This window comes from Molothrus aeneus, chromosome 6 (assembly GCF_037042795.1).
Source record: "Molothrus aeneus isolate 106 chromosome 6, BPBGC_Maene_1.0, whole genome shotgun sequence".
NCBI lineage: Eukaryota > Metazoa > Chordata > Aves > Passeriformes > Icteridae > Molothrus > Molothrus aeneus.
In genome coordinates this window covers 15,978,530-15,998,485 of record NC_089651.1, presented here as the reverse complement: position 1 = coordinate 15,998,485, position 19,956 = coordinate 15,978,530, and positions in this window count along the sequence as shown.

Sequence of the window (19,956 nt, the reverse complement as noted above, 5' to 3'; positions counted from 1 at the left end):
TGAGGGAGGTATGAGGGCATCAGGACCACCCAGTGCATGGCTGCTGCATTGTCCTTACATCACTCAAGCATCTGAGCAACAAAACATTATGCAGGAGATAATGAACCTTTTGCAGACAGTTAAAAAAATCAGCCAGTGGCATTTCAGCCAATTAGGATGGCTTGAGCAGCTTCCACCTGCCTAGCCCTGCCATTGAGATAAGGCCCACCTTGCACTGCAAGAAAAGTAATTGAGGGGCAAGAGGGAAGTGGCAGTGAACATTCTGATGTTTAACATTCTGATGTTAATGAAAGATCATTTAACCAACTGCAAAAGCAAGAATGGTCACTACTTCAGCTTCCCAAACCTATGGTACTTCAGCACTTCTCAGAATTGAGCTCCCTGTAGGACGACACTGCCAGGATGAAAGGGAGTTTAGTTTCAAGCAGATTATTGCTTCATAGCACAGGGCATACAGGGACTTTGGGGCTTGAGTCTGAGCTTGACAGCCCCCCCATACACATTTCAGATGTCCTAGTCCAGCCTCCAGCCCTCCTTCCCTACCACAACAGCATAAAGACAAACCACCCAGAGTTGTTGCTTAAAGGCAGAGCTGGCTGATACCATTTTGATGGTGAAGTACATGCATCTGGATGGATGCTGTGTACAGCAGGACTCTCTGTTTCCTGAGGAGATGAAAGATCAATTATGGGGCATGCAAGTAGTGATGCCTCCAGTGGGACTAAGAGAGCACTAGATTCCACAGCTCTGCCTCAGGCAAAGAACACGTGAGTCCTTAAGGTGGCTGCTTTGCTTCCTTGTTGGATTTTTTTCCTACTTCTCAGAGGAGACAAGGAGAGGTGAGTCCCAAGATTATCATCTCCCTGCAGGCAGCAGTCACATCACCTCCACCATGATCTGAAACCAGATGAAGGTTCCAGGTCCATTGCCTGGTTGCCCTCACAGAAGTTACCTCATAGATACCTCATCTCACTCCGTAGGAAAATGATGATGGAGCCCAGCTGTTTCTTTATCTCAACTGACTTATCTTTCTCCCTTCTCCCTCCTGCCCAGGTTGTTTGTTGGCACCTCCACTGCAGTGTCAGTGCCAGTATGCAGCAGAAGGGCATCTCATCTCTGAGCCATGCTGGATTAGGAGGTGGGAGTCAGCACTTCTCTTCCAGCAGATACCATCCAACCTTGACCTCCACCATCCAGATCTGCAGGTCAGTGCCCCAGAGCAATGTTCCTCCTTGACCCTGATACTTCCACCCAGATGATCATTTTAGCTGGTAAAGAATTTTCCTAACATTTGAAGAAACAAAGACCTAGCAAACCAAAATATAACTAGTGCCCAGCTGCCTCTTTATCTGGCTGTGCTTTATTTGCACAAGCTGAAGAACTTCATGGTGCCAGGAGGGATGCGATAGAAGTTCTTTGTCTCATAAATTACTTTGGCCCAGTCTTCCCCCGGGAGATAGGACTTGAGAGCAAGAGCTGGCAGCGTGGGTTCTGCTCCCAGCTTTGGCACTGACCTGCTGCGTGACCTTGGACAACTCACTTCACCTCCCCTGAGCTTCTGTTTCCCCTCCTCTCCTTTGTCTGCCTTGTTTATTTGGACTGTCAACTCCTAGAGAAAGGAATTCAGCCTCCCTGGCAGCTTGAAGATTGCATAGCGTGACAGGAGCCCAATCGGACTCGCTTCTGGGAGGTACTACAGTAAAAAAGCTCACAATGATGACTAGAATCTAGCATTTGCTAAACAATTGTATGGGAGTTTTTGCTTATTAAGGGGCATACATGAACTAGCAGAACATCTCTGACGGTTCAGAGAGCTTGTCCAGGGACAGCAACTGTTTTTGTTCATTTTCCATGGCCACACTGAAAACCATATCTACCAGCCCCATAAATATTGACATCTTCTCCCTGTCCCAGCTGCACAGTGGGAGGAGTGGGAAGCATCTGCCAAAGAAAAGGGAATGTTTGTTGGAGGTAATGAAGAAGGCTTCTCTTGGAGTCCTCCCCCTTGCACACATCTGGACAGATAACAGTTCTTGTGAGAAAGGTTGAAAGAGCCAGGGAGGCCTCCTGGGAAGGGCAGGGAAACACTCCACTTTGGAGCTGGTTAGCACCAAGGGCAGAAAGGTGGAGAGAGGCTGTGGGGGCTAAGGCAGGCCCTGTCACCCAGAAGCCAGGGATGGAACAGACAAAACCAAGGCCACCAAAAGCCTGTGGGGCAGATCATCTTTAGGTGGAACCACAAGAGCCTTGATTCCAGAATGCACCTCTTTCAGGCATGTGCTGCAGCTTTGAAATCCATTTTACGCTCTGGATGGTATCAAAAGGTGTAATGAAGGGCTTGCCATTGCATTTGTGGCTCTTGAGGAGACTCCATGGTCACCCACTGCCTTCAACTCTGCCCAGAGTTCCCCTGGCAGTTCCCCTGCTGTCCCTCGGCCAAGAGCACAGCCTTCTCTTCCCACCGAGTGACCCACAGCTGGTACACAAGGACATCATGATAGGACAGGAATCACAGCGTTTGTGCTACATGCCACTCCACAGATATAGCTAAGAGCAAATTGTTTCTCTAACATGCCAAGGATGCCTTCAAAAAACCTCTTACCCCACTACCCCTTTGGCTGTAGCCCTGCAGCTTGACAGACTCCACTGGAACGCTCGTCTGCTTTTAAAATGTCTTGAATGTATTGCATGTATTGGCCTGTCATTGGTTTTCTCAAGCCCCAGCGATACAGAGAGGTCTGCTGGGAGTGGTGTGGAAAGCAGCTCCTTAAGTGATGCTTTCCAGTTGACAGGACTGGAGGGCAGGCACTACCTGCTGTTAAGGGAGAAAGCCAATCCAGTTGTTAATCCATCAACCAGAGGCCAGTGCAGAATTGTTCCCCCCCCCCCCCCCCGTGCTGCTCTCCAGTGCTTTGTCCATTTATGCCTGTGCTGGTGAAGGTCCTTCCAATTGTTCCAGTCCTTTGTCCATTTATGCCTGTGCTGGTGAAGGTCCTTCCCCTGCCAGCCTGCCCCCTCTGAAGCATCCTTTGGGATGAGTTCTTCCTACCCTGGCAGTGCCTGGGAGTGCACAGAGGCTTTTTTCTGTCTCCAAATGTAACAGGTGGCATGAAGAAGGCACAAAAATAGGAAAGATGATCTAAAAGAATAAACTCCACCTGGCCTTAATTCCCTACTCCCCACTGCAACAGGAGTTTTGGAAACTCAAGAGACAGATGAGCACACATGGAAGAGCGATGCTCAGGTGCAGAGTGAGCAGGAGTGAGGATCTCCCTGTGCATTGCCACTGATAGTATTTACAGATCTGTGTTCTGCCACTGCATCCATCTTGCTGCACAGCCTGAGGCCATCACCACATGAAACAGGTAAAGGGCAGTGGCTGCATATTTAAAGGAAACATAATAAGAAGAAAAAAGTCTGCTTTTCACAGCTTGCAGGTTGTGGTTAAGCAGTTACTCCTTTCCATGGCAGTCGCTGGGGCTCAGAGACCACCACAGACATGCAGTTGCCAGGGTCTGAAGGGTGAAATTCCTGTGTCTCAGTCTCCAAATTCTTCAAATAGTCCCTCCAATTTTTATGTTTTCATAAAGGCATGGCCTGCTGCCGGGTGACCTGGAAGAGGCATCGCAGTGCTTTGTCAGCACACTCGCCTCACTGCAGAAGCTAAGGACCAAGTTGTCTTATTAATCATTTAAAAAATGGGGAGGAAAAAAAAAAATAAAAGGCACAGTTCTGGCTAATTGTAGGGGGGAAAAATGAGGTCAGAGTTCATTTTTTTCTCTGCTGTCACTTCACAGTTCACTGGCTGACAAGGAAAGCAAGATAAGAAGAGACTGGAGATAGTTCAGGGAACTGAACTCCCTCTCCCAAGGAGAAGTGGGGGAGTTCAGGTTTCTGATGTGGATGGAGAGGCAACTGTGCAGGATGTTGAGCCACAGGACTTGGCAGAGGGGATGCCATAAGCTGCTCCAAGAGGGAGCAGGGGGGTTTGGCATGGTGCTCATGGAGCAAGCATGTCTCATTTTTTGCCACCCCATAAATGTACTGACATTGGTGCTGCTTGCAGGTAAGTCTGAGCTGACAGAAACTGGGAGCCTCCTGCACCAGCAGCCATGCAGGATTTCAAGCAGATACATTTAATTAAATCTAAGCCTCAGGGTTTATCCTCTCTCTGTTGTTTTGGTTTTTTTTTAGTTTCTTTTTAATTTAACATCTATGCAAAAGTATGGATTGGAGGGGAGAGCAGAGCCCTGGTGTTCCTTCCTGCTCTGACACTGGGCTGATGATACAGCAAAGCTTGCCAAACCACCCTTCCCTCATTCTGTCCCCCATGGTCGCTCCCGCTATGAGCGGCAACTGCTGGAGTAACCAAGACCTCCTCAGGAGCGTGAGATCCAGAATCATTCATTTTATGGGGCCCTCCTGCGAGAGCAAGGGATTTGTTACCCTGATTCCTGCTGGGGAAGCGCTCCCACAGCCACAATGTGAAACACAATACGGCACGGACTCTGACATTCAAGCTGGGTTATTTGAGGCAAGTTTGTTACACGGGGCCTATGCAGCACAATTCCAGCAGTAATTATCCAGGCTCCTTGCACCATTCTGGCCGGTTCACTGCTAACTCTGGCCTGAAATCCCAAAGTCACTGGGAAAAGCCGATGTGCTGTGCTTGGCTTTAGGGGTATAGAGGGAGGAAAGGGGTCAGGAGGAGGAATCACAACCAGGAGAGGGCTGTTTAGTGAAGACCCCAGTGCTGGGGACATGCTCTAGGGATAGGATGTTTGCCTCTGTGAGCATGAGCACTGGACTGTGGCAGGTGGCTTGGGACTTTGTTCAGCAGTGGCACTCATGGAAATTCCAGTGTTAATGAGAGACATAAGCTTTCTGCTACAGAAATTGAAGTGATGCCTACAACTCCTAGGGTCCAGCCAGGGGATCACAGCAGCCTGTGAATCTCTGTCCCAGGGCTATTTAGCTTATCTGCAAGATGTTGCTTTAAGGTAGGATCAAAACTAAGGTTAATGTCTTTTTCCTTCCTCAATTGAGCATGTGCAGAGCAAGCGGGGATTGCAGGGGAAGTGTGAGGAGAGAAAGGTGTCCTCAAACTCTTGTGAGAGGTTAACCTGGTTCCTGAAGGTTGCACAAGCCTCCACCAGCAACACTGGTGGTGTGGCAGAGCTGAAGGCTGAGCAGGTAAAAGGCAGGTGGGCCATTTGTGCCAGTCCCCAGACAAACATAGATAAACTCCAGCACAGCCAGTTCCACCATGCTTGGAAACAGAAAGCAACTTCTGAAGAGCCTTGGAATGCTAAGACATGTAAGAAGGAATAGTGGACAGAAAGGGCTGAACAGGGGACTATAAACATCTACAAAGATATGCTCCCCTGCCCCTCCAGCCAGGATACCCATCCCTTCCCAGCCCTATTTTCCACTAATGCAGGATAACAGGATAATTCCGAATTGCTTTTGCTATGGAAGTAATAACATGTCAGGGTGTTTTCCTTTTTTCTTTTTTTTTTTTTTTTCTCTTGGCAGGGACAACAATCAGGACCCTTCTGCATTTAGACATGAAGGAAAAGAAGGAAAACAGTCTTGTTTTCAATAAGACAGGGTCTCTTCCTCCGTTGCTCAACTGCCCATTTGCACAAGGCTTTCTGGCCCCATAGTAGCCTGTTTCCCTGGAGAGTACAATCAACATGGGGAGGCAAGGCAGCATTGGAAGGTAGCCTGAGGATAACAGGCGTTATAAAGAGGAATTTTTTTCCCTGCTGTTTTTGTTTGTTTTACCACAGAGGCTCAGAGGAGCTGGCCAAGAGCCTCACACAGCAGGTGCTGCCTGGGAATGCAAGGGGAGCAAAATTCCTACTAAATGGAACCATTATTTGACACCACTGCCTTTCGCAATCTTTTTCTTTTGTTTCAGACAAACTCCAAGGCCTCCTGGGCTTTGTGGTCAAAGCTGAGTTGGACTCTTCTGCAGGGGAGGAAAGGGAAGTAGTAAGGGTGTCCCCAAACATGCCAAACACTTGGGTGACAGAGACCAAGCCTTCTGGAAACAATACTGCTGAGTTCCCACAGAAATAGCAAGAGGGCCAAGAAAAAAAGGAAGAATCACCTTTGGCTCCCTCACAGCAGTGTTATACCTTTTTACTTTTTTGCTCTTTTTTTTTTTTCTTTTTTTCTTTTTTTCTTTTTTTCTTTTTTTTTTTTTTTTTTTTTTAGTGAAGGAGAGGCTGAGCCTGCACACCCACACCAAAATGCTTTTGATATTCGGAGATCTACAGGAGTGTGGTCACTACTCTGGCCAGCTTGCTGTTGTCTACCATGGCTGTTGCAAGACTCAAAGAGAGAGTAAGTGTGGCAAGGAAAGCAGGATAACTCCTGCCTTTACCAGAGGCTTCCCCTGTGGCTCAGTCCTTCAGCTCCTCTAATTTTCTTTTGGACTTCAGCTCCTTCCCAGTAAAACTGGCAAAATCCATGGGGGGGTCATATATCAGCAGCATGGGATGTGTAACTATTTCATAAATGATGGAACAGTGTGAAAACCCAGAAAGAAGGAAGTCAGAATCTTCCAGAATTGACAGGCTTTGCGACAGACTTTACATTCTTCTGGTTTTTACAAACAACCAGGGTGCCTCCATCCAAATGCTCTCCTCCTACAAGTAAAAATGTTGTTTCAGAGAAAGTTTCATTTTTCATAGTCTTTTGGATATCCTCATTGCCAAAATGACCCCACAGAAGTGATAGCTCATTTCCAGAAGCCTTCAAAAGGTGCAGTAACTGTGTGTTCAGGTACATCTGTCTCATGGTTGTCCTTGAGCAAAGGGACAGTGTTCTACTTTGCTCTCCACCTTGCATGCTGGCATTGTCCTCACTGATGGAGCCCTGGGGTGCTCCTCCAAGGCTGGTGCTATTAATATTAATGATTTTCTCCCCCTTCCACACTCTGTGGCTCCTGGGGGGCCAACAACTCCAGCCTGGATGCTTTGAAACAGTGTTGTGTGAGACACAGCCACATTCCTTAGCTGTAAGTCTCTAGAATCACCCACCAGCTCTCCAAAACAAGTTCAGAGCATGACTTGCAGCCACACAGATGACGTGGCTCTTCAGGCCCAGAGGTAAAACCTACAATATTAGCAACACAGTGGATAGGTGGTACCCACATTCCACTGGCATTTCTCTCTGCCAGTGTCCAGCTATTGCATTCTCAGCCCAAACAGCAGCTTTCTTGAATTTCTTGTACTGCAAAAGATGGAGAAATCCATGTGAGACAAGTATCTGATGCTTCCCAGTTCTTCCACTGCTATTTATTGAGTACCCTAAAACTAATGAAAACCAAAGACACTTGAATGGAGTGCAGAAAGTCATAAAGTTCAGAAAATGAAAATTGAAATGAGCCTCTATCAGAAGGCCATTTGTATATCATTAAAATTTCTGACCTCTCAGAAGGGGGAAGGAAGCAAAACTTAAAAGCTTCTGGTGTAAATTTGCAATGGTGAGAAAAGTATGTCCTTGACAAATAGCCAGAAGGACAAGCTACTGCCATGATCAAGCTCTTCAGGATCAGGAATTCCAGTGAATGGTATAGCTGCTGAAAAATAGAAAGGATGTAGAATAAGGCTGCGCAAATAGTTTCAAAGATGGAAAATATACCTTGATGGTGCGAAACACAGATCTATCTCCATCTCCATGTCTAAAGGGGATGGGGAGAGTGTAGTAATATACAACACATCTGTGCAGAGAGATGGGTGAAGTGCTCAGAAGTCCTTTGGCAAGGCTGGTCAGAGCCCTTGTTTCAGCAAGAAATGTCTGTCTGGTTTTTACATCAGCAAGTTCAATTTCTCTTCATTTCTCTAAATGAAAGTATTTTGAAAAATATTTTCTTAATATCTCCAGTGAATTTTTTCTGTATTAGTTAAGGACAAATGATAATGCAAACAACAGTGCAAAAAGTTTTTAAATAGCTAAAACTGCAGTAAAGTTGACTCACAAATAGATCAACTTTTTGTCCAGGTGCCAGGATTAAAAAAAACCCAACTCCAGGCTTTGAAGAATGTAGGGTGCCATGCAATGCCACTCAGTTATGAAGCAGAGAAAAGTGTAAAGCTGATGTCTACGTGTGAAGCCAAACAAAAGCAGATTAGAAACAAAGCACATTTTTAAATTAATGTGAGCTTCGAAATCAAGTAATTTGATGAGTCTCCAACTTCTGATGTGTTCATATTCCCATATATTGGTATGTCCAAAGCTGGATGTTTTTCTCGAAGATGCAGCAAAGCTACTGGGCTCGATACTGGGCTAATTGACTGCAACTGAATGGCTCTGAAATATAGGAAGTTATACCAGATGTTCTCATGGTTCCTTCTGGCCTTAAATCCTGTGATTCTATGAATGAGTTTCTGAATCTGCGAAATCCGAAGTCCCGAGAATACAAACATATGAGTAGAGTTATACTTCTGGCCTCCACATCAGAAGAAAGATATTGAATGTGCATTGTTGTGATAAATCAAAGAAGCAGCTAAATCAGAGCTGTAATAAAAGTCAACTGCAGATCTTTGTGCAGAAATTGGTCATATGTCATGTGAGGACAAGTTTGGAGATGAGATTTCTCAACATCTGAAATGACTTCTTCTGGAAGCAGCCCCTTCCAAGTACTGTGGTGGAGATCCTTCAGACTCTGCACAGTCTTCTGTGCCACACAGGAGCTTGTTTGACAAGTGAGGATCAGTGAGGCACTGAATGCTGCTGACCACAGTGTAATTGAGATGAGCATCCCTGCCACAAAAACCAGCAGCAAGACATTCAAGCCAAGAGAAAGGGGTTTTGTTTTGCCGGGCTTCCTTAAGGGGAAGCATATCAAAACTGGGGAAACTGAAATCCATACTCAGCAAGAAAGCTTACTCAGCCATAGTCTAAGGACAGTCACACCAACCATGTGTCCACCCACCCCGAAAAGTGTTTTGAAAAAGGAAGAAGAGCAGCAACAAAAGGAAGAAAAATGAAGAAGAGCAGCGACAACAAAAACAACAACAACAATAAATCTCAGAAGAATTATGATACTTCTGTGTGATTTGAAAACACACCTAAGTAATCTGATTCATTCTGTGAGGAAATCTTCTGTATACCCCCTAACTGGATTCAGATGATATGAGTGTGAGTATCACCACTGAAATTCTTTCTTGCCAGACTTGAGCATCTCCAGTTTCCTGCCCTCACCATCTCTCTTGGCTATGCCTCTGGCTCTAGCTGGAGAAGGCAGCAGAGCAGGCAGGACCCACCTGGGAACCAACAGGTCTCATCAGCACAACATGGGGTGATTCCCAAGATGCATGGTTGATCACTGTGAGGCAAATCTCCCTCCTTCATGCATGGAGGGTTCTGGGCCCTTGCAGCATGGACCCATTGCTTTAAAGAAAACCTTCGAGAAACTGACACTTGGTTTGAATGAGACACTCAGAAAAAGAGCATGTGCTGCCAAAATTCTCCAGTGAAGCACCGTTATTATATAATACCAGGCTACATGTGTCGTGCAAAGTGCTGTCTGTCATTTGCAGAGGGCCCGTTGATGCTCTAACGTCACCACCAATGTCACGCAACGCTGGGTGAAGCAAAGAGCGCGGCGATGTCACCAGGAAACACATAATGCCAATGACAGTGGAACTAATGCACAGGCCATTGTCCTTACATTATTCAACACTTGCAATTGCTCTCTGGTTTAAGTGGCTATATGATGTAATAATATATAAATACTGTAATGAAGGGTTTATTTATAGCCGTCCTCAGTGTTACTGGTGAAAGTATTAATGCGTTTTTCCCACGCTATGTTCATTGACCGCAGCCGTGCAACCCATTTTCAAGGGACCATGTCAAAAGAGTGTTTAAGCCATTCCTCAGTCAGAGGAACAGGTGAACAGTTAATGCAGCAAGGGAAGTAATCAGCTTTAAAAATGGGAATGAAGAAAACCAAAAACAAAGCAAAGAAGTGTGGGTGAAGAGAGGACACATACCTCAAATGGAAAAAGAGGGTTAAAGTGTCTCTAAAGCTGGCAACTACTTTCCAGCCTGGGGACCAGTGGACTCCATGGAGGAAAAGACACTTGCACCTAGCTCTCATTTAAAACATGAGAACTGATGGAGGGAGCAGGGGGGAGTGATCAGACCTTGGACCAAAAGCAGCTTCAAGTCTCAGAAATATGGAGTAATGCCATTCACACTGCCAGAGTTGCTCTCGATTTCAGTGTTGGCCTTAATTGAGCTTGCATTTCTGTGTAATCCTTCATATCTTTTAGCTTTCCAAGCCACCCTGGAGCCACCAGTACCTTCCAGATGTTTTTTTTTCCTCCTCCCTGAGGATGACATGGAGAGAAAAACAGCAGGTCTTGAATGGTTGAAAGTGCAGGATTTCAGAAGGACTATGTGGCTCTTGCAGAGACATACAACTCTCCCATTCCTACGCTCCATCTGCAAAGAGACTTCCCTTTCACTGTAAACACAGTAAAAATGGGAAAAAGCAGAGAGGAAAATTTTTACTTGTGGGAGAAATGTGTGATTTCATCACTGCAAAGTGTGGGTTTCTTGGGGTGTGTAGAAGAATCCACAATTACCTGGAGAGACAAAGTGGGGGAGATGGGGCTTCTGGCTCTCTGGCCTGCTTTCCTCCTGTGCTGCACCAGGTCCTGACCCTCTCCTGAGCCCCTCCTGTTACTGCAGCTCCATTGCTGACTTAGGAAGAGATGCTTTTCAGAAATTCATCTGATACCTGCATTTCCCCTATTTAGGGAGGAGCTTTCCCTGTCTTTGCCTTGGCTCATCATTCCTTGCAGGGTGTACCACGTATTTCCTTTAAGGCCTCTTTGAGTGGTGAAAACAGGGCCAGGCTTGTAGAGAAAATGTCAAAATTTCTCCACCCAGATTAGGACTTCCCCATTCATCTTTCTTAAAATTTGCCATTCCCAGAGCATGAAAATCCTGTGTATCCATGTGGGCTTTGAGTGTGAAGCAGAGCAAGAAATGGGGCAAGAAATGGAGTGACAGCAGGAGGGGATGTATCTTCCTCCACTGCATTGGCGTGCTGCCAGCAAGTGCAAGAATCTGCTTTTTTTTTCCCTGTTTCACAACAGAGCTGCGCTGTAAACAGCATTCATCACGCAGGGAGTTCCACTTAGAAATGGGTGAATGCTAGAAAAATACTATTTACAAGTCCTCCCTCAAATAAAAACCATGAGTTTATTTTGGTACCGGCAGTGATTCTCCAAGTGATTGCTTCTGGCAAGCGCTCAGGCAGGTACAACAACACTTGCTCAAATATTCAGAGGATGGGGATATGTTGGAGATACTTGTGTAAATGTGAGCTGTGGGACAAACACTTGTGCAAATCTGTGCAGTGAGGGGTTTGCATAACTGGTTTTGATTGCTGCTTGTGGGTTCCAGACTCCTCGAATCAAAGCAGAGGACCTCTGCCACATGACGGAGATAAACAGGGACACACGCAGAAACTCATCAAGAAGAGTACAAATGAAAATTAGCAAAAAAAAAAAAAAAAAAAAAGGCAACAACAAATAGTTGAACTGCAGTCAGGCAGCATAGTTTACAACCAGCCCAAAGACTGAGAAACGGCCAAAGAAACCATTCACGTAATAATGGCATGTCAAACACATCTGTGAAGTTCCTGTAGCCTTTGCAAACAGCGGCCTAAACTCAACAAGGTTTACTTGGAGCAGATCATGAGATTAAAATCAAGAGAGCATGCAAATATCTTACTGGAACAGGGCCAGGAGACAGGACTACAATTGCATGGTTAATTGAATTTGGCAAGCAGTCACCCAGCTATATTTCCTCTGGGATTGACATGTCGAGTAGATTGATTGATACTGGAAGAATTAAGGATGGGGATTGCAGAAAAAATGAAGATCTGACCGGGTGGGCTCACCAAGGTGGGCAGATTGGCTAATGTTCAATAGGTGGCACCTACAAGCAGAGATCCAAGGCTGGTGTCACCTCAAATTGCCCCCCATCTTCCAAACACTTGTTCTGATGCAGACAGAGACTTAACCATATGCTGGCTGTAACTGGTGTGCCCACATGTGAAAGCAATTGCAAGGCTGGAACGGCTTGGGTTCCGTTTTGTTTGCATTGGTCATTATCTACAAATGAAATTACCAAGGGATAAACTAAATTAGGTTGTAACATTATTTTGAACATCTTTTCTGGTTTGCTTTACTTCAAATTTTCTGAGAGGTCAGTGTTTATAGTTAAAAGTACAACTTGGCAGAAGTACAATCAGGAGTGAGCAACACATACCACAAACAAAACCATTAAGACCATTTAGAAAATTTTTGCAAAAGACAATCAAGTATTACGGGCCTAATTTCCCACTTGGTCACTACGATTTTATGTCAACATTAACACCATTGACTTCAGCTGAGCCCTACAGGCACAAAGCTTGTGTGATGGGATGGGAAACTGGCCCAGTTTAGGATTATGTATATCGTATTATTTAAAAGACAAAGAAACAAATCCCAGGAGTATGTAACTATGCTGAAGTCTCTGAATGTAGGCTTTTCCCACTGAAATCAAAAGCAGAACATCTGTGAGGAGTGGAATCAGGTGTCCTCTACCTGCTATTGGCAGGGCATGGCCATCAACAATAAACATTTTGGCTGGATGTAGAGTGTAGGACAGGATAGATACTCTGGAAAATAGAGAGATGACTAAAGAGAAAGGTGTGTCTTCTTCCCTGAGAACCTCCTCCCCCAGTCCTAAATACCTTCTTATTTCTCATTACTTCATACACTAGGATCTATTTTTAATGCTTCTCAAATTAGTAATATAATTATTTTTTTCCATGCATGTACGAATATAGAGATACATAAACCTAAAGAAAGACAGGAGGTGTTTTTTCTACCTGGTTGATCATTGTTTTGGGTTTTTTCATTTTAGGTCTTTTGGAAGTGCAATTATATTAGACATGCTGGGCTGGCCACTGGGATGAGTAAAACAGTTTGGAAGAAGAAAAGGTTTGTGAATATTTCACGATAATTACTAACAGTTAGTCCCAGACCCAGAAAAAAATATTAAAAAGAAAAAAAAAGCAAAGAAAAAGAGAGAAAAAGAGAGAAAAAGAGTTTCGCCTGTTACTGATTTCCTTTTTGGTTTCAGGGGCCATTGTTTGTTTTAATGACAGGAAAAGAGAGCTGTCAGAAGACATTTGCATAGTGCAAATAGGGTCACAAATCAGAGGGGCTGTGGAGATCATGTAGCACTGAGCCAGCACCCATTGGTGTGCAGCTACAAGGATGAGGTTGTTTTCTGTAGTAATGGGAAAAATCTGATGGTTTTTCCAGATGCAGTTGAGGGCTCAAGCAATTTTGGGGAAGAAAAGCTTCCCACTTGCAGCAGGGACTGCTGGGCTCTCATGAAGGTGTTGCTGTTTGTTTATTTTCCTAGCTGTGTGCTTAAGATGCATTCTTTGAAAATTTAGCTGATGGGTCTGTTTGTATAGACTGCACTGCTGGTGAGTTAGAGCAGGGGTTTGTGTTCATTTGGGAAAAGAGAAGGAATCCTGGCCATCAGAAATGTTTACTATATCAGGAAATGAATTCACTACTTGAGGGTTCCAGTGGATATAAAACAAAAATTAAAACAAGAGCCTTGTATAAACCCACTTTGTATTGTCTCCTCCATAAACAACCCCATACATGACAAAGCTCGGAGTGAGTGAGAGAGGTAGTTTTATTGGGGCATGTGGAAGTGAGTTAACTGCTGTTGGTTTTTGATTGTTTTTTTGCACATGCTGGTGAATTTGAAGTGAAATCTGGTCGTCTTTTCTTTCTCCCATTCCAGGGAGAGCTGAGCCTTTGCTGAGAAATAACACTAGGCAAAATGACTTCAAGCTGTCACCATTACACAACCTAAACTTTATTTCTTCATTAATGCATTACAGAGCAAAAAAACAATGAGAGCATTCCTCTGGAATGTGTGTTTACTGAGCACAAAATGATATGTTTACTGAAATAGCAGTTGCTGCCGGGTTACCCAGTGGGAGAGAGCTCTCTCTTACCACACCGGTCCGAGATCCCGGTGTCGCTCTGCTCCGCGGCCTTTGACGCCAGGGACCTCCCCCTTGCCAAGAGGGTCCTGTGGGAAAAAGCAGTGGTGGTGCTGGCCAGAGCTGAGGCTCAGCATCCTCCAGTGGCACCTTTCCGGTGGCTCCCACAAGCCCTGGAGGAAAGGGGGAAAAGGAGGGGTATTGGAATATGATCCCAATATTAGCGGGTGGAACGTGCCTGGGTTCTTCTGGCCCTTGCTGCTTGACCAGAGGTGGCAGCTGTGGTGTTTCCACCTCAGAGACACCCCTGGCTGGCTGTATGTTGCAGCTGGCATTTGGAACAAGTCCAGGCAAGCAGGAATTCAGTTTTTACCTCTAATGGAAAGGCTTTAGGCAATGGTGAAGAGGAAAAGGAGACGGATCCTGCCGGAGGGTTAATCCAGAGTTTTATTCCATGGTCACAGATCTCTGAATCTTGGTAACAGCTCCAACAGAATCCCAACCCCATGGTCCCGTGTCTTTTTAAGCCCGGGGAAAGGGGGCGGAGAAGGGGTAGGTGTGCCACCAACCAGGTGGGAGGGGGGCAGCCTCAGGGGAAAATGACACCTAGACTGGCCAATGACCAATGACAGGGCTGGGAAGCATCTTTGGAACTTGACCAACCAGATGATGCCCTTGCTGGAATGTTAAGATTGACAGACAGCAGTCGGCAAGGGGGCAAGGGGGAGGGGAAGGGAGAGGTTGGCACACCTGGGAAACTGGGATAGCTAAAACAGGATGTTGCAAACAGGATGTTGCTTCACACTGCAACAGAGGGGGATTTCAAGGCATCCCTTTGTGGAAAGAGCATGAGTCAGAGGAGAAGGGGCTAAACCCAGGATTTCAGGGAGGGTGTCAGCGCTTCTGTGGGAGTGGGAGAAATGCTTGGGGCAGAGGACAGGTGCTGGTGCCATGTGGTTGAAGACTCCCTCCCCAAAGAATGGGCAGAGGTGGTGGCTGGGGAGTGTCAGAGCAGCTCTTGGGTACAGCAGCCCTGGGGGGATGTGCCACAGGAGGAAGGGTGATATCCTTTGTGGACACAGTAAGGAAAACCCCACTCCTGATGGTCGGGATGAGGTGGGCATGTTGCAAATGCCCCAAACAAAATCAGCCAGGGAAGGGAGGAAAGGGAGTTAGATAGACAAAGGCAAATAAATCAGGGAGAAAGGTTTCTCCTTTATCCCAAGAGTCAAAGCAAACCATGTGTGCATTAGTACATGTGCACATATGCATGTGCACACATGCTCACCCTCCTCTGCACTCAGTCTCCTAAATTCAGAGGTAGTTTGTTCATTTCTCTTTATTCCACTAGGATTCAGACAGCAAAAAAACCAATAATTAGGAAGCTTTTGCTCAGTACGACTGCCAAGCAGACATCAGGTTGGCTGCAGCACTGTTTGGTGTGGATATGGCTCTCCGGTGATTCATAACCAGCCCAATCGGAACAGGGTTCATCAGTGCCCCAACCAACAAAAACACAACTGCAATGTTTTCAGTTCTTTCCTTTCTCCTTTAAAGAGAAATACACACACATGCAGAGGAAAAACAGAGCTAGAGAATGCTTTCTAACCTGGTACAGCATATTACACTAATTTGGGGATGTTGTTACTCATGCATCATTCACGACCTTGCCAAAACCGGGAACAAACAGTCCCTAGCATCAGACTGTCTGAGATGAACTTTGTAGAGTTTTCCAATCTGAAAGAGCCCAAATAGGAAACATCCTTCCCCACTGCTAGCTCCTGTAATGGGCAGCATACCAGGCAGTGTCCTTACCCTGATCTGCTTCTCTATTGATAATATTTTTGTCCAGCAGTGACTTCAGGGCAGGTGAAGGGATCTGCAAATGTCATGTGCTGTCATCTTTCCACTGGCTTGTGTCAGAGACCTCAGAGGCTCTGTGTTGGGTCAGCCTCTCCCATGGTGGCAAAGTCCCTGGAAACGAGGAGGAAGTTGAATCCAGACATCACTTCTGCCCTGGAGGTAAAAGCATCTCCTTGTTGAGATGGCCTTTGTTCTGGTTACTGTGGTGTTATGCTTTTTGGTGTCTTGTTTGACACCACAAGGACAGGGGGGCACTGCTGCCAGGAGAGCCAGAGGCATCTCCTCCCCCCAACATTTCTTGGTGAGGAGAGGAGGGGAAGTCACAGAATCAAAGAACCATTAAGATTGGAAAGACCTTAAAGATCATTAAATCCAACCATTAGCTCCTTCAAGGTGTCTCCAGCCATGGCTGAGAGGGGCCAGGAAAGTGTGCTATTTGTATATGTGCCATGAATGCATCTCGGCACCACACTGAGAAGGATTGACAGGAGCTGTAGAAAGGCTGAGTAAAATTTTCCAAAATACCTAAGTGATGTGGAAGCCTCCTGTCCTATTTTTAAAATGTGACTGAAGCACGTGAGACCCAGAGCCTTAAAGGTATCTGCCTCTGCAGATAGATCTTTAGAGCTGGGCACCTGAAAGAGCACCTCCATCCCCCTGCCCTGATGATCCATCCTCCCCAGTCTGGGGTCCTATCCCCTCTCAGTCACATAATTTCAGACCCTGACAACCAACAAGAGGTTGCCTCTTCTGCAAGTCCTGCATGGACCTGCACAGACCTTTCAGTCCATCCCACAACAGAGATCTCCTCTCTTTCCTTCACTAGTCCCACCAGAGATGCATTGTATTTGGGTTTTACTTCCAGCCGTGCTGCCCCTGGAGGTTTTTTCTGCCTTCTTTCCTTTGCTTTTGCAGAAACCCCTGCCGGGTGGTAATTCCTCTCCAGCCCAGACAACTTCCAGCTGGGACCCAACCCTCTCAGCTGCTGTGTGTGGGCACATTGCTCACAGCAGAACTTGTAACTCCACAATAGGAAGCAAGGTGACTTTAGCTGTGTCTTTTCCTGCTGGCTAGTGGGGTCTGTGAGCTCAAGCCCGGATGGCTTGGCCCAAAATATCTCAGGCTGCTTCCTCAGCAATGAAATGTCTCCTATTTATTGCTGCTGATTATTGCTAATGACAAAGGCAGGTGGCTGGGGACAGCAAGAGGAGAATGGCAAGGCTCAGAGAGATCGGAGAAGATAAAAAGGTCAAAAAGAAGTTATTTTAGCTGCCGGCTTTGTGCAATTTTGGAAGCAGAGCACTGTTTCCATTAGATGTAGAAAGCACAGGTTTTAGCTGCAAGAGCACACTCTTCCCACTCCATGTTTTTGCAAAACTTTCTGCCTATTTGTAGCACCTCCTGCTGTATTGCTCACACCAGCCCTCCTCGCTCAAGAAATATACTGGAGCCATACGTCGGAGCCGTATGTCTCATCGGCATAGTGAGACTTGAGCAGAATCTATTGCCAGAGGCAGAAATACTCTCATGGATGCAGCCAGTAGAATAGGTGGAAAATTTCCAAATTTCTTTTTGCAGAGGGAACATTTATCCCTGTGAAAAATGGTGAGGGACTGAAGGGAAGGCTTAATAATGACTTTTATGACATGTCCTTTCCCATTTCTAACTTTTTAAAATTGTCTTTTCTATCTTACAATGCCCTTGTGGAGCCCCTACTCTCTCACTGATGTCAAAGCAGGAACAGCGAGGAAAGAAATATTGTCACCCAAGCTGCGGTGCTGAAAGCTCCTTCTTGTCAGCACTGATACAAATAACCATATAGATACCAGGATGTGCTCCTAAAGTTTCTGCCATTGCGCAAGGGCCCTTCTGGCCTCTCAGCTGCTGCTGCAGTGCAGTGCTCCTGACATTCCCATGTTTGTCCTGAGGAAATCCTTTCCCTGTGGACCAGGAGATGGCATGGATGGTGCTGCTTCACAATGGTGTTGCTGTGGGTTAGGATGGAGGGAGAGATAGGTAGGAGAAGATGAGGTTTTGCAGAACACCAGCAAAAGGCAGGCTGGGTGCTGGGAGCCTGGATGCTTCAGCTGGCACTCAGCAGGAGTGCCCTCCAAACACCATCTCTACAGTGAGAATTCACCCAAATTTTATTTTATAAATTATATAAAATTTTATTTTATAAATATAAATTGCCAGAATGTCTATTTTGCTTTACTTTGAAGTTGCACAATGCTGGTAGAGCCATCCATGATTTGAGCTTGTTTCTCTGCCACCAGTCCCGTGCTGAGCCCTGGGGACCACCACACACCCTTCAGGTACCATCAGTTACATCCCTTGTGGTGTGATGCAGCACTGGCCCTCACACCAGGGAGCTGCAGACATGTAGAAGCCACGCCTGCTCAGATGAAGGCCTCTGATGATTACCCACCCTCCCACTTCCCTGCTGCATGGACCAGATAGCTGCAAGCCAAGGCCATTACTCAGCGTATCATCAGGTGTGTGGCTGTGTCCTGAGCACTCCAAATTGGCAGGGAGATGACTATTGGAAGGAAGCTGAAGCCAAAAGGGCTGTGGAATCTGGCCAAATATGCTGTCGATTTTAAAGCTGATTCCGCTGTTCCTCCCATGGAGCAAAACAACCGTATTTTTCATTTTGCAAAGGACAAAGCTCAACAGGGCTTTAATTTTTTTTTCTTTTTTTTGGCTTTTTTTTGGTTGCGCTTGCTAGGAATTTATTGAACGCTCTTACATTATTCTTCTTGCTGTCAGGAAACAGGCTGACTGCCCTCCCAAAGTTTGGCTACTGAGCAACTAGGCTGCATGGGGCTTTTTGGCCACTGGTGAGGCTACTGTCTTAGATGGTGGCCTATGAATGTCCTTCAAATGCTTGGCATTGAAGAGCTTTGCCGTCAGCCTCTGGAAGTTCCCCTATCAGTGGGAGGTGAGTGGGTGGCACAGCTTCTGGGCCCAAAGAGAGCAAAAGACTACTACCATAAAATCTGTAACACAACATCTGCTTTGGCTTATACTCTGTGTGCTGCATTTCAGCCTCGGAGAGTGGCCTTGAGCTGCTCGGGATGTGTGGTGCATGGGCCAGGCCTGTTGGAGAAGGTGCCCCATTCCCTGGCATTGTCAGCTCATCCCACAGGCTGAGAAAAGCATAGCCCTTTGATGGAAAATTTGTAAAGCTGAACCCTCCTTCCCTATTCCTTCAATGGCAAGCATGGGAGGAAAAAGCCCGCAGTATTTTCTTGGGATGGGGATGAGCAGTAGAAACAGGTTGTGAGTAGGGACAGTAGCATGAACAGAGCAGCAAATTGCACTCATCTTCCACTCCTTTCTCCTAGTTATCCATCATTATTTTGCACCTGACCCATCCAGCTCCATATACAACAAAAATCTGGTGCTTGGCCACCTGCCAGCCATCATCTTTCTGTGCTGGAGTGGGTCCCATTCAGGGGAAAATTCCCCTGCCCTGGAGAAACCAGAGCAAGAAGCAGTTTCCCTGGGTTTGTTCCATTATTCATTGTTATCCTCCCCTCGGGCTGCCCTGAACAATTTCCTTCCCCTCCCCTCCATGTACACCCTTCAAATGGTTTTAGAATATGGCACTGAAAAATAAAGTTTAAAAAAAACCACCAAATACCCAAGGCATTGAAAACATTCAAATATATTGCTCAGCTCTTTCCTCCCTGCACCATTGTCTTAGGAGGGCTGGCACGGGACCAGACTCCTTTCTTATTACCAATCTTAACTATTCCACTGGGCATCGAAAAATAAAGCCCTATAAAAGTCACTAATTAAATAAGTTCTCCCATCTGACCTAATACAAGCAACATGGGAGGTTGCGTGATTTTTTTTTTTTTTTTTCTTTTTCCCTCCTTTTTGTAGAGCCCACTTTTCTGACAGGGATTCGTTGTTTTTCTGGTTGGGGAGAGGGATTTCAAGGTCATGGAATGAATAAATGATGATAATGCGTGGCCGCGGGGAGAAGCGAGCACAGCGAGCGCTCGACGAGCACGGCAGCAGCCGAGGTTCTTCCTGCC